Source organism: Columba livia, chromosome 2 (assembly GCF_036013475.1).
Source record: "Columba livia isolate bColLiv1 breed racing homer chromosome 2, bColLiv1.pat.W.v2, whole genome shotgun sequence".
In the NCBI taxonomy this organism is placed as follows: Eukaryota; Metazoa; Chordata; class Aves; order Columbiformes; family Columbidae; genus Columba; species Columba livia.
In genome coordinates this window covers 50,163,326-50,176,259 of record NC_088603.1, presented here as the reverse complement: position 1 = coordinate 50,176,259, position 12,934 = coordinate 50,163,326, and the positions used below count along the sequence as shown (strand labels likewise).

At 41.5% G+C, this 12,934-nt stretch overlaps 1 protein-coding gene and 1 long non-coding RNA gene across 2 annotated transcripts in view; one reads left to right on the top strand and one right to left on the bottom strand.

Annotated features, from left to right (window-relative positions):
* Positions 1 to 3,132, top strand: part of LOC110362560 (uncharacterized) — a 35,433-nt gene extending 32,301 nt beyond the window's left edge. The window contains exon 6 of the long non-coding RNA XR_010470179.1: positions 207 to 3,132. This is a non-coding gene — a long non-coding RNA (uncharacterized LOC110362560). The remainder of the gene's footprint in view (positions 1 to 206) is intronic.
* Positions 1 to 12,934, bottom strand: part of SEPTIN7 (septin 7) — a 406,575-nt gene that overhangs the window by 272,133 nt on the left and 121,508 nt on the right. The window lies entirely within an intron of this gene.

The following is a 12,934-nucleotide window of genomic DNA, read 5'->3' as shown; positions in this document are numbered from 1 at the left end:
GATAGAACTGCTTTGTGCCCCTTTACAAGATGACAGTGTTGCTCGCCAGCAGAATGTTTGGCTCCCTTTATACTGTGACTGGCGTGTAGTTCTTGGGACACGACCAGCGCCTGCTTGGTCATCGCAAAGCCCATACATCTCTTTCTGCTCTTGAGTGAGACAGCTGTGCTGGTCATGTATTGAGTCCTACCCTGATTCTCCTCTAGGCTCTCTCCTCAAGTCTTTTGGTCAAGTCTGGTATCCAACATCATCTGTTCATGCTGCTTATTGCTCTGACAGTTGAAGTGCACACAGGATGAGTGAGTAACTTTCTGTGGTGGATGTTACAAGGTAATGAGAAATTGTTGTGTTACGTGCTATCTGAGCTGGATATTTTTCTAACCAATATATTTTCTTGAGGGTTCTCTGAGGGGCTGGTAGACTCTCACATTTATGGCTGCGAGTTTCAGTAGTTCTTTCTGAAAAATGTGGCTTTCTCAGGGGTTGTCTTGAATAGCTATGGTCGTCATGTTGTTTCTACGGCTGTGAATCATACTGGTGCCACTCAGATATCTAAGTCAAGGAAACTGTGACACTACAAAGTTAGATCTGGAACAGGGTTCCCCCCATGGCATCTTTTTCCAAATCTGCTCACTTTGCTTTTGGTTTATGGGATGGATTCTACAACTCAAACTTTATGAATGGAAATCCTGAGTGTATGAATATCTCATCTGTTGTGTTATGAAGCCTTTTGTACCGGACTGTTGGCCAACCCTGCCTGTTTATCAGAGGGGGTTTTTATTTAAATAATTGCTATCACAGTCTGTCTTAAGTGGGTAGAAACAAATATGTGCAGAGCTAGTAGGGGAAAACATAACTGTCTTGAACATGCCATTCAGGGTATTGCAAGAGGAAGAGCAGAACCTGCAGAATGCCATAGCTCTACTGTTTTCCTCCAGGTTCATGTCCTGCTGATACAAAAAATGTCATTAAAGATTAACTGAGTGGGCAACTATGAAAAGAGAGGTGTTCAAACATTAAGAAAACCACAATGAGTGAGTGGTGTTAGACTTTATCATAACTGTATTATGAAGTGTGGCAAATAAAACTTGCACGCTTGAGGAAAGCACTTTACTGTGAAGAAACTTTGCCTTTGGCCAAGTGATGCTGGAGTCCATTCAGTAAGGTAAAGCCCTCAGATGTGTGAGAATGAAAAATGAAGAGTGTGTGGCTATATAATAAGCTTTTGTTGCAGCTGAATAGTTGTAATAGAGTATAATGAAATAGAAAACTGAGAAAGTGTTACATATTTTAGACTAGGATGGGAGAATAGTGCAATATTTATTAGAGGCTGGACACTGGAACTATTTTAGAAAAATAAAATAAAAGCTCTCCTTGGAATTTGTTTGACATCTGCCTGGTAGCTGGATCCATTCCTGTTTTAACAGCCCACACAGAGTGACACTCTGCAAACACAACATTGTCACCTGAACAATTCACTCAACAGCTCGCTATGCTGTCAATCAGACCAGACTCATTTCTCTTCTTAGAAAAATTTTTTTATACCCCCTCATTTTTTTTCTTTTGTCTCCAAGCCTTTGTTGATGTTGACAGCTCATCCTTTGGCCATCATTCATCCTGGCTACTGCAAACTTTGGAGAAAATAAAAACCCTGCTCCCGTAATCAGATTAGAGGGCCTGCAAATTGAATTCAGCCCCTCTCAGTGTCCCCTCAGCTGGCTGTCATTAGGAGCAAAGGCTGGCCCTTGGCGGAGGTCCAAACACCAGCTAACTGAATTTGAGATGCTGGAGTCCTGACAGGCCAAAGAAGGTAATTGAAGAGCTGTGGGGATCTTGTAAAATCTCAGGCAATGGGGACTACACTGTGAGGATCTTTGGGACCCATTTGTAAAAAGGGACAGGGCACTGAAAAGCAGCTTTCTTCATTGTTAAGACTGGCACAGATGAATAGAGGAAAATATTGAAATGCAAAAATGAGGTTTTCAACGTACTGACTTCTTTGCCGCCTTCTCTGCCTTGGTCTTGACTAAATGCCTAAATCCAAATATCGTTTATTGGTTGTAGTTCAGAAGAAGTGTCCAGAGGCCTCAGATGTTGTGCAAACATGCTGAATTTGTAAATGCTGTGTTTGAATAATGTTAGTTATTAAAAAATGAAGAACAAAAAAGCAAGCCTACAAACTCGTGTTTGGATTTATTTGCTGGAGTATCTTATCCTGGAGTCCTATTAACTCTTCCCTCCTTATAACTCAGTTCACGTTGTTTTGCTTCAATTGGGACCACCTATCTCCAAGCAAAACGTTGTGTTGTCTTGGTCACTCATGTCTCTCCTACCATCACAAATTACTAAATATACCAAGGCAGAGGGAAGCTTCTTAGCCAGTGTTCCAAAGCTTGTAAATACTTAGCTTGGTAAAAATGTTTTCGGTTTTATCCATATGCAAAGAGGTTCTGATGCTGAAAACATTAATGTTCCGGTCTGTCAGGGCTTGTGGATTTGGCGTGCTTCTAGCAGATTGTCCCACCAGAGGACAGACCCCACAGCTCCTGTAGATATGCCAGTGAAATACAAACATTGAAATTATGAGTTAGCACTGAGAAATAATGCTGCTGCACTGGGCTGCCATGGTTGCAGCGGACAAGTTTTTATAAAGCAGCCTCTGGGACACCTGTTTCAAGCTCTGAGAAAGCAAGAGTGGCTTCAAAAGAATAAAGCTGAACCTAACCAGGCTCCTGGGCCTTTTTACATGTAGGTGCAGCATGCAGAGCATGGAAGAGAAGAATCCCATTGTAAAAATATCAGGTCTTTAAAAAAAAAAAAAAATTCTGAATTCCTGCTGAAACATATCGGTGGACATGCCCTGGGCACAACAAAGCAGCACAAAGTGTGGAAACAGATGCCCTCTTCATACGTGCAGCTTCCCCTTCCACAGGGGAGCAGGGTGATTGGATTGTGTGTACCTTTGATCTGTTTGGTATCACTTCAGTTATTGATATATTAATTGCATCCTTCAATAAAAATCATAATGTTCATAGCTTTTAGAAGTCACTCTCTTTCCCCCTGACCCATCCCCCAAGAGAAAGAAATTTTGCAAAAGAAAATTCTTGTTTCTAGGACTCCAGGTCTGACATGCTCTCAGGACACTTCATCTGTTTCTCAGCCCAAGCCCAGCTCTATGCCAGCTACGCAATTTCAGCAGAGCTACTGGTGCATATTTGGTCTCTCACCATTTAGCATTGTTATCAGCTGCTTCAGCCTCCCATCATTCAAAGTACAGTTTAGGAAACCAGAATAACACAACATACATTATAGGCAGCCTTGGGCTTCTGTAGACTTGCATAGCCCTAGGGAAGCACAGGAACTGTGCTGATTTAAAAGTAAAATTAAATTCTACGGTCTTGTTCTGTTCATGCAGTAGCAGTATTATAAGTAGGACCAGAAGTGTAGCCTTTTGCTGAAATTTTTGACCAAGGTCCAACTCTCACTTGCCCGTAACTTTGCCAGGTTATATCTCCTTCCAGTACTAAATATTTGCTTTGGACTGGCTTAATATGATAATGAGGGATCTAAGACTTTAAGCTCTTCTGATCCATATGTGTGGAAGACTGTGTGATGCCACATGATATTCCCGCTGTGCGCTTCCTCAGTCCTCCCTGTGTTCTAGAAGAATTTAGTCACGTTCTATTCATGGCTGCTGCGTAGCTGGGCATGTATTCTGTGTCCTGAGTGGGCACAGAGCTAAAGACGATGTAACGTATTCGCACCCATGGGTTGATCCAAGGGTCACAGGGTAGCCATGGTTCTGGTGCTTCCCAACTTGTGAACACTTAACTCCGTGATCCTCCTTTATACATCCATTCCTTTCTCATTTTTACACTAGCATATGGGGTAATCTATTGTAGTGAGATACTGAAGGGAGGAAAGAAACCTCTTGGCTGTCAGTTGGAGAAGATAACTCTAAATAAAAACAAGTAGAAGTGCTCAATTTTGCTCTCTTTCTATAGGGAAAATATGTCTTTCCGGAACATGTCCATCTATTGCAGGACATCTGAATATTCTAGGTAAAAGTAGAGGTTTCTAGTTAGATCTTTGTTCTATTTTGAATTTATCCTCTGACAGAGTAATTAAAATAATAAAGACAGCTTTTTCTGTCAGGGATGGTGTGGAATACTGTGGCTACTTGTCATGGGTTTTGCTTTGCAGGAAACATCTTTAACATGGTACATGCAGAAGCCATATGACCTTCATCAACATCAGAAACCAACAGGGGGCATTTCAGGCAGCTTTTAGTGACATGACAGGACAGAGAAGTCAAGTCTTCAGAACTCAATCATCTGCTACAGTGAACTGCTGGGTTACGTGGAAGCTGGATTCTGCTAAGCATCTTCAGTATAGACACAGAAGTCTCTAGATAGTCCCAGAAACTCATTGATTCCTCTTTCCAAAATTACTTTAAGTTGACCACAAAGGTCTCAAAGTAAGTTCAGGTAATCCTTTCTGGTGAAGGACAGCCTTGTCCTCAAATTTACCAAAGCAGAAAGCCTGAGTGCTTTTCAATACTCAAATGCGAAGATTTGCTCCCAAAGAGCAACATGCAATAACACCCCAGAGTTTATTCCTGTGCTTGAAAACAAACAAACAAAACCAAAACCAACCAACCAAAAAAACCCTTACACCACAGCTTTTAAATCCTCTGCTGCTCAGACTCAAATGAGAAACTTCTGATAAAATAAATATGGTTAGAGGCCCCTCTCTGCATTTAGATGAGTAAGGTTTATCTATTGCACCATGTATTTTATACTTCCTTAAAAGAAAATCTTTTGGTCACTACTAAGTTTTTATGTAATAGGCTGCCACATAAATGTAAAATATTATTTGGGAAGATCAGTAATCACAGAAATAGAGCAAAAGAACATTTATTTTTTTTTTTCTTAAACATCAATTTTCTTCCCTTTCAGCCTTCTCCAACCTCCTACATTTAGGTCTGCAAAGCACAACAGCTCTTTGAATTATATGAAGTTGTCTCTACCTAACCAATCCATTACTATTACACACACACAAAAAAAAGCTTCTGAGATTGTTGGTCAGTAATGGCCAAATGTGAAAAGGATGCATGGAGGGGAATACGCATGCAGAATGTAAAGGAACTGAGGGAGGATTGTGGCTTGGGTGCAGTCACAGTGAAGAAAAGCCCTTCTGTCAAGCAGAATGCAAATGCAGTACCTGGTTCTCCCCAGTTCATCCTGGCCAAACAATTGACATACATATGCCCCAACTGATACATCCATTTCTTTCTTTGGACTGGTTGTGATGTGTGAGGTCTATAGCTCAGATGTGTGGTGAGTTTAGAGGGTTTGAGGATTTTTGTGCTTCTGACTTTCCTTGTGGAGCTGCTTATGAGTCTGAGGTGCTCCTTCTAGTCCAAAAAGAGACTTGTCAGGAAGCTAATGTCATGAAACTACCATTGAAGTAAAAGCTATCCTAAAGAGGAAGCCAAAAGTCACTTCTTCCAGGGCTGTACTTGTTTTTTAATCCCTCTTTAAACTTGCATCTTCTGCCTGCACCAGTGCATTTTTCATCTTCTAAAACTTGGGGGATACCACATCTTATTATACTGCATTTCTAATAGCTAACCTCTCCAAAGTGGCCTTGTGTGTGTTTGCTGTACAGCTGAGAGTGCGGCCTCACTTTGTGTAATGGTTTAATTATAATGTCAATGTGGATTCATTAGCATGACAGCTGTCACTGTAAATGGGTGAGCAGGGAGGCTTTTGGACCTCCCTGGGGTCAGCGTAATTGATGTAGTGAACAGAATACTGTATTCACTGAACAATGGGACGGGTCTACATTCTGACCTGGGAAGGGCAATCAGTGTAAGCGGGCAATCGATAGCAGCTGAATTTTCATCCATGATCAGATTGATTCAACCATGTTAACCCCCACGTGCAGATTATGTTCTTCTGGAGCCTGGGTGACTCAAGCACACCCTGAAGGAGGGACGGGCAAATGTTGATGCTTTCATTTTTGATATAAATCTTGAGCAGACACAGGAGCAGCTGCAGTTGTGCTCCATGACTCTGGTCTGAGGAAAAGAGGATCTGCCCGAACATCTGGAGGCAGTTCTTTATATTTGTTTTGCCATTGCTTCCCCAGCTCTTACTCTTCTTGACATTTATTCTACAGCTAGTCTTCTTTTGCCAAGCCTTCCTCTGGAAAACGAGTTAATAGCACAGTATTGCTCATTTTCCTCAAAGGATTTTGTGTTATGGGAGTAGCACAGTATTCATACTGCCCTTATGGAAGTCTTGGTAAAATTTTGTGCTCTTTGGTATCTACAACAGGCTTGTTCATCTGTGGGCCAGTCACAGATCTTCTGTTGATGTTTGTCCAAATGGAGTTTGTTTCATGTTGTCAATTCCTTTCTGTAATATTTGCTCATCTCTTTATTCTTGTATTTTTAGTGTTATTTGTACATTTGACTAAATGTATAAGAAATACTGTTGGAGACTGCAGGGGTTAAGAAAAATAAGGTGTTGCTATAGAATCTGTAGGTGTTTTCTGTAATATTTATAAGAGAACCTGAATACTAAATTCACTCCTCTAAGGATGGAAAGCATAATTTCAGTCAGGTAAAAATAAGCTGAAGTGAAGAAATTGAATAAATTATACTTAAAGGCTGCAGTGACATCAGTCCCCTGAGATATCTTTCTTCCTTGAGAGGGTAAGCAGTGCTCACCACCTTTCCTTCTTGCACTGAGAAATGGGAGAGGTATACAGATACTTTGTTCTGTCTCTTCTTGCAAAAAAAATCCATAGTGTCCCATGAAAACTGAATATTCTTATTTGAAATCATGCTGTATAATAACAAGAAAAGTTAGCAGAACCATGGAAAGAGTCTTAAATGACTTAGTCTCCTTTGCCTTCCAACAACCGTGGCTCTTTCTGCAGCAGGGAAGCTGCATGCATTTGGTGGAAAAGCACACTCCAGTGTGCATGATTCATTGCCACAGCTGTGTGTTGGCTCTGCTTATAATCAAACTTGAATTTTGGTCTACTGAGGCTGACAACCCTTCCTCAAGTAGTCAAAAGTCTAATGTTGGAGAGTCCTGCACCTCTCTGCTCTGAGCACTGCTCCCTGAATTCTCTTCCTCCTGGAGACTGGGAGGTTCAGATGTGTTAAAGGTAGCTCATACTAAATACCTGGAAATACAGAACACAGCTGGTGGATGTGGGAGAATTGTCTGGAGGAAGACTGGAAGCCCAAATACTCGGGGATACAAGTAGACAACTAACACCAGTACTGGAGAGGGCTAGTTGAAGTAGAAACCCTGAAGCCAGCAAAGCAGAGTGCAACAGGACCCATTGGGGACCAGCTTGCCAACACTTTGTGGACACTAAAGCGCACAATGAGGTGGGAAGGGGAGCATGTATGCTAAGGTGTGCTGAACGACCACTGTGTCACTGAATCTTCTCTCGTACTTAAGGTAACTGCAACTATTACATGTCCAAAGGCCTTTGCCCTGGAAGAAGCATCCCTCAGCTCCATCAGTGGGGTCCACACATTCCATGCAATGCAGAGGCTGGATGTGAGCCCTGGTCCAGTGCTTCAAAACAGGACAAAGCGGGGAGAAGAGGTTTACTATAGGGGCTTCTATAGAGTCCTGGAAGGAACTTCTTTCCAACCACACCTGAGAGCAGGAATTGCATCTGTATACTTAAAAGAAACACATCCCCTCTGTTAAAAATAAATGACAAGAAATGTTAACATCCAAAAACAATCTTAATTTTGTATCTTTGGCGTTTTTCAGGCTATCTTTATAATTTTTTAGCCTGAAGAAGCTGAAGTACTGTTGGACACTAAGATGCACAGTGCAGAGCTTTTCTTTACCCTTTGTGAATATTGGCACTGGGTGTGAAGATGTTTCTGCTCTGGAGGGACATGAGTTTTGATTAGGGGACTTTGACAACTGGAGACAGAAGGACAACAGCAGAGTTCTTTCTCCCTATAGCCCACCAGGCAAAGGTGGGATTGCTGAATACTGCAGTTCCCTTTTCTGCCTGCCAAACTATTCCTGATAAGTCTGTACAATTAAGTATAACTGTTTACAACACTGAGGTGTGAATAACTGCTTTTGCTAGCTGGAAGTATATTAGTAGAACTGGATTTCATAAAAAATAATTAAAGGACAAGAATTTAGATACTTCCAGCAGGAAGTAATGTTATGTGAAAAGTGCTGAATTCAAAGCTAAGAAACAGCAAGCGTAATTGCTCTCTAACTGAAGGGGGCTGGGGGAGGAGCCCCAAACCAAAATCAGCAAACATTTTTCCAAACACTGGGAAGTGCCATTCTGGTTAGTTTGCTACAGAGTAAGGTGAAATCACTGCAATAAATGAAGATCCCCAAGACTGCACAGGGACTAAGGGTGGGTAGAGTTAATCTAGTGATCGTTGTTCTGTCAAAAGGAAGCAACTTCCATGATGAAGCCAGACTTGTATAAGTCATCAAAAGGGCATTCTCTGTGCCTTTTCCACCTAAGGTAGCAACATGCTTGAGTTCAACATCATACATTGGAAACTCATGTTTAAGATAGACACAGCAGATATTAACCTGCACCTAGTTAAATGTAAAAGAAAATTATGATATTGATAAAGAACACAGAAAGAAGAAAGTAGGGAGAGGGCACAATCGTATTGACTCCTGAGGAGGCTTGTGTATGCACACACACATGGTGTAGCTTCTGTTGGTTGCGTAAGTGCTTTTAAAATAATGAAATTACTTCCATCACAAGGAGGAGAGAGATGCTTGCATGATATGGGTTTTGGGGAGGGGGGAGGGGGAGTAGGAAGGTTTGCTTTTGTGATTTAAAAATATCTATGGCTGTATTTATACCAGCCAGGGAAGTTGTGTTGCCAAGTCTTTTAAAGCTTACAGAGGAAATACAACACAAGGCAAGAAAAATATCTGTGGAAGCACTTTAGAATGAGCTCCAGAGGGAAAAAAAATACATATACTCCAAATGCTGCATACTGTGTGGTCTTTAGAGGACTGCTTAGAGGGAAGAAAGAAGAAAGACTGTATAAAATAAAAGTGTATACACATATGACTCCTGGTAAACTGGCCTGGAGGTTGTGACCAAAAGCAAGAGACTTTGAACTTTTCATTTTATTTGTTTCAGGAAAGAAGGAAGAGGCTCTGCCACAATAACTCTCTTCCTATGTTTCTATTCTGAATAGTGTCAGGATTAAAGAACATAGAGCAAGAGGAGATGTTCCATTTGAGGAATAAGGGGGAGGAAGGGAGAACCCTCCTGTGAATAATTTCTAATTCAATTATCGATTGCTGAGTAAGATACTAAGAAGCCTGGGGATGGGTGCAGTGGGTTTGGTGGCAAACAGCTCAGCTAGAGCCTCCACATCAGTAGACCCGGTAGAAGCAGCCCAGACTTGGCCTGGGGAGGTTTACAAGTTATTAAGAACTATACATCTGGTAGCATGAGTACTGAGGAGAGAAAGCAGTGATGCACTTAGTGATAGCGTGGTTGTCTCCAGCTTCCAAGTATCATCTGGGAAATTAGGGGCCACACATCCAGGTAGAGATGTGTGTGACTGGGACTGTGCACCGTAACAGGGAAAGTCCCTCCAGGAGTCCTTCTCCCATCTTCACTAAACTCTTTTGTGATTCATAGCCACTTTCTTCTGTTGTTTTTGGTACCAATCCAGGAAATGGTCTGGCAGTGGATGAGCAGTATTGTATTTCTCTGGGTAAGTCTGACAGTAGATGCATGTTTTTGAGAACAGTGACCATCTCAACCACTCAAGAGCAACCTGGCAAGTGAAAATTCTGTGCCAGAAGATCCTAAGTTGCCTAAAACATTTATTCCTCTGCAATGGAATAAGGTGCCATCTCTAATAACTAGATGTGGGCATGAAGTATTTTTGTATGCTCTCGAGAAACTGTAATAACATGGAACAATTCTTTCTTTAATGACTCATGCTTGTATATGAATTGTTCTGCAGAAAGGGAATAATATCAAGTGTTTTCTCAGCTTACAACTATTCATGGACTAGCATCTCTTCTCTCATTCTCCATGTCACTAGCCATCAAGTGACAGAGCTTGCCACAGCTGTGCCAGTGTTCCCATTTGGCACTTGCTCTCCATGGTTCTGCTGGGATGCCAGTCCATCGGAGAGGTTAACATAAGCCTCAAAAACCTGCTTAGCAAATCAGTCCTGTGGAGCTACCGTGTCAGCCCTGATGTTTTGTTGTTTGGATACCGAGTTCAACGTACAGCTGACAGATTTACTTTGTGATCTGTTTTCTTCTGGCAGAAGCTGTGGATTTAATATAGTACACAACATTTTTGCTACATAAAGTGCCTAGGAAAATACATTTCCAGTGGTAGGATGGACAGTATAATTGCCCAGGAGGCATAGGCAGATTAGGAAGAAATTCTAATTAATAAAACAGATGCTATTGAAGTAACTACTGAATAGTACAAAAAATAAACTGACCTTCATTTCTGTTCAGGCTTCTTCCAATACTGTGACCCTTATGTAAGGGACTCTTGCAACAGCAAAGTCTGTGTTACATCAATATGTTGCAGTCTTCCTGCCCAAGGATATGGAGATGACATATGTAACCATATCTAACCTTAGAGCTGGTGTAGACTGTCTGTTAAAAATAAAGCTAAGACCTTCTCTCCTAAAGTCCTTCATTCTTCCTTAAGAGTCCTGTTTTCATTTCCCCCTTTCTCTTGTGACTGCTAGGCAATCTCCCTGAAATCCTGGGGACTGTCAAGAGAAATGATGACATGCCTTCTCTTGCAAGTAGACCAGAAGTCTGCAGTGGCAGAGTCAGAACTGATTGCCTATCTTATCTCAAGTCGCTAGTCTCTAATTCAGGCTTTTGCAAACAACTACCAGTCCTGTTTTTTTATGGAGCTACAGGTTAGTGTTTAATGTACTACTTTTCTGGGACTTGGCCTATCAAGTCTGAGAAAAAGCCTTTGCCTTTTTTATCCCAGCTGGGAAGGGGTTCAAATCAAAATTCAAGGTCCAGAGAGCCCAGAAGGTGGGAGGGTTAAAGACGGGGGACATTGTATGTCACTTGGGACCGCTCTTTTCTTGTAACCATCCCTGAAGTGTGACAGGCCATGATTCATCAGATAGTAGACAAACTTCAAATCAAACTGAATTATGTTCAATTAATTTGAGAGATTCACTTTGTCCTTGACCAGTGAGCTGGTGGTGATTATTTTAAAATGTGTTTATTTTTTTTTGTTGTGTAAAAGTTGAAGTGGGATCCATGCAGAAAAAAAATACTACTATTACTAAAGAAAGTCTTTCTTTGTCACTAACTAACTTTCCTCCATCATTGTGTTATGAAAGAGGCTTCAGAGCAGTCCAGTATCAAGACCTATCCATCCTCCATGACCCACAGGCCACACACTAAGAATGACAGACAAATAGCCTCTGTCTGCATGGCACAGTACCACCTTACAGACATTCAGACAATTTAGTTCAGCATTACATCTTTTCAGTGCCACAGAATGAGCAAATTGCACTAAAACTTGTAAGAGAGCTAAGTGTAGCTTGCGTGGTCTCATTTTCAGAAATTCATGGTTATAGGTTCAGACTTCTTGGTGTGGCCACAATTTGGCTGCTCAGAGAAAATTATGTGACCAGCTGTCTCTTTTCATAGCATCTACCTGAAATGTAGAAGCTGGTATGAAACAACAGGCTGCATGTTTATCTACAAACCCATTTTTGCAAGACTTGATTTGACCCAGTGCTTCTTGGTATCTATTTCTTACTCAAAAGGAACAGTCCCTCCTTAGAAAAAGGCATGAGGGGAACTGCTGGGGCAGAGTGGAATCATTTTGCTTACTGGGAGGTGATCACAGATATTTCCTGCTGCTGGTCCTAGATTATTTCCTTATGTGATAGTTCAAAGATGCCATGAAAGTGGTAAACCAGCATTAGTAGTCTGGTTAGCATGATGAGCAAACTTCCCTGTGCATGCAAGTAGGAAGAATGTTCTAACTCCTCTGGGTGATGAATCTTGGACATGTGCATCCATGCTGCCATAGTAAGTTGAGTGTTGCAGCAGCTTACTTTGTCCTGCCTTGCTCATGCACCAGTCCAGGTCCCACACATGCTGAAATCAAGCGATTCAGTGGTTTTTTTTCTGAAAGTGACATAATCGTAAGATCTTCTGTTTCTGTCTCTGTATTGTTAGACTCAGACATGATTGTGAAGTCTAGAATTAAACAGAATATTTTCATCTGGAAGGGACCTACAACAATCATCTAGTCCAACTGCCTAGCTACTTCAGGGCTGACCAAAAGTTGAAGTATGTGCTACGATGTCTTAACATCAAGATATTTTTTTAATGTTACTAGTTACTGCAGAATACTGCAGTCAATACACTCCTTAAAAGAAGGTCTATTGCAGAATGAAAAACATCATGTTGCAAAGTTTGAATAGAAAATTTTGCCAATGCCTGTATACTTTTAGGTAAGTTAGGCTGCACCTACGTTAGCACATCAGTGTAGGGCAGGAGAGCTTTTGAAGTCCCTCTCCCATATATCCCCACTTAACGTGTTTTGGTTTGTGTTGTGGGGCAGTCCTGGAGGTCACAAGCTGTGTTTCTTCTGGATGGACTGAAAGCAGAAGATGTATGCCCAGCTCTCTACAGATAAGTGTGGGGGAACCAGGCGAGGGACAGGCTGAAGCAAACTCTACGCTGTGTGGAGTGTGAAAGTTGGTTTCTTACCAGCACTTGCTTTGCTCTGCAGATCCTCTCCTACTGCAGTGTTACTGCTTGCTAATGCAGACCTGGCCTTAATTTTCTCTAAGGTTTTAACTTGTGGCACATGTTCTTTTCGCTTCCATTTTACTGCTTCAGTAATTTCACAGATCATTGAAACCTGA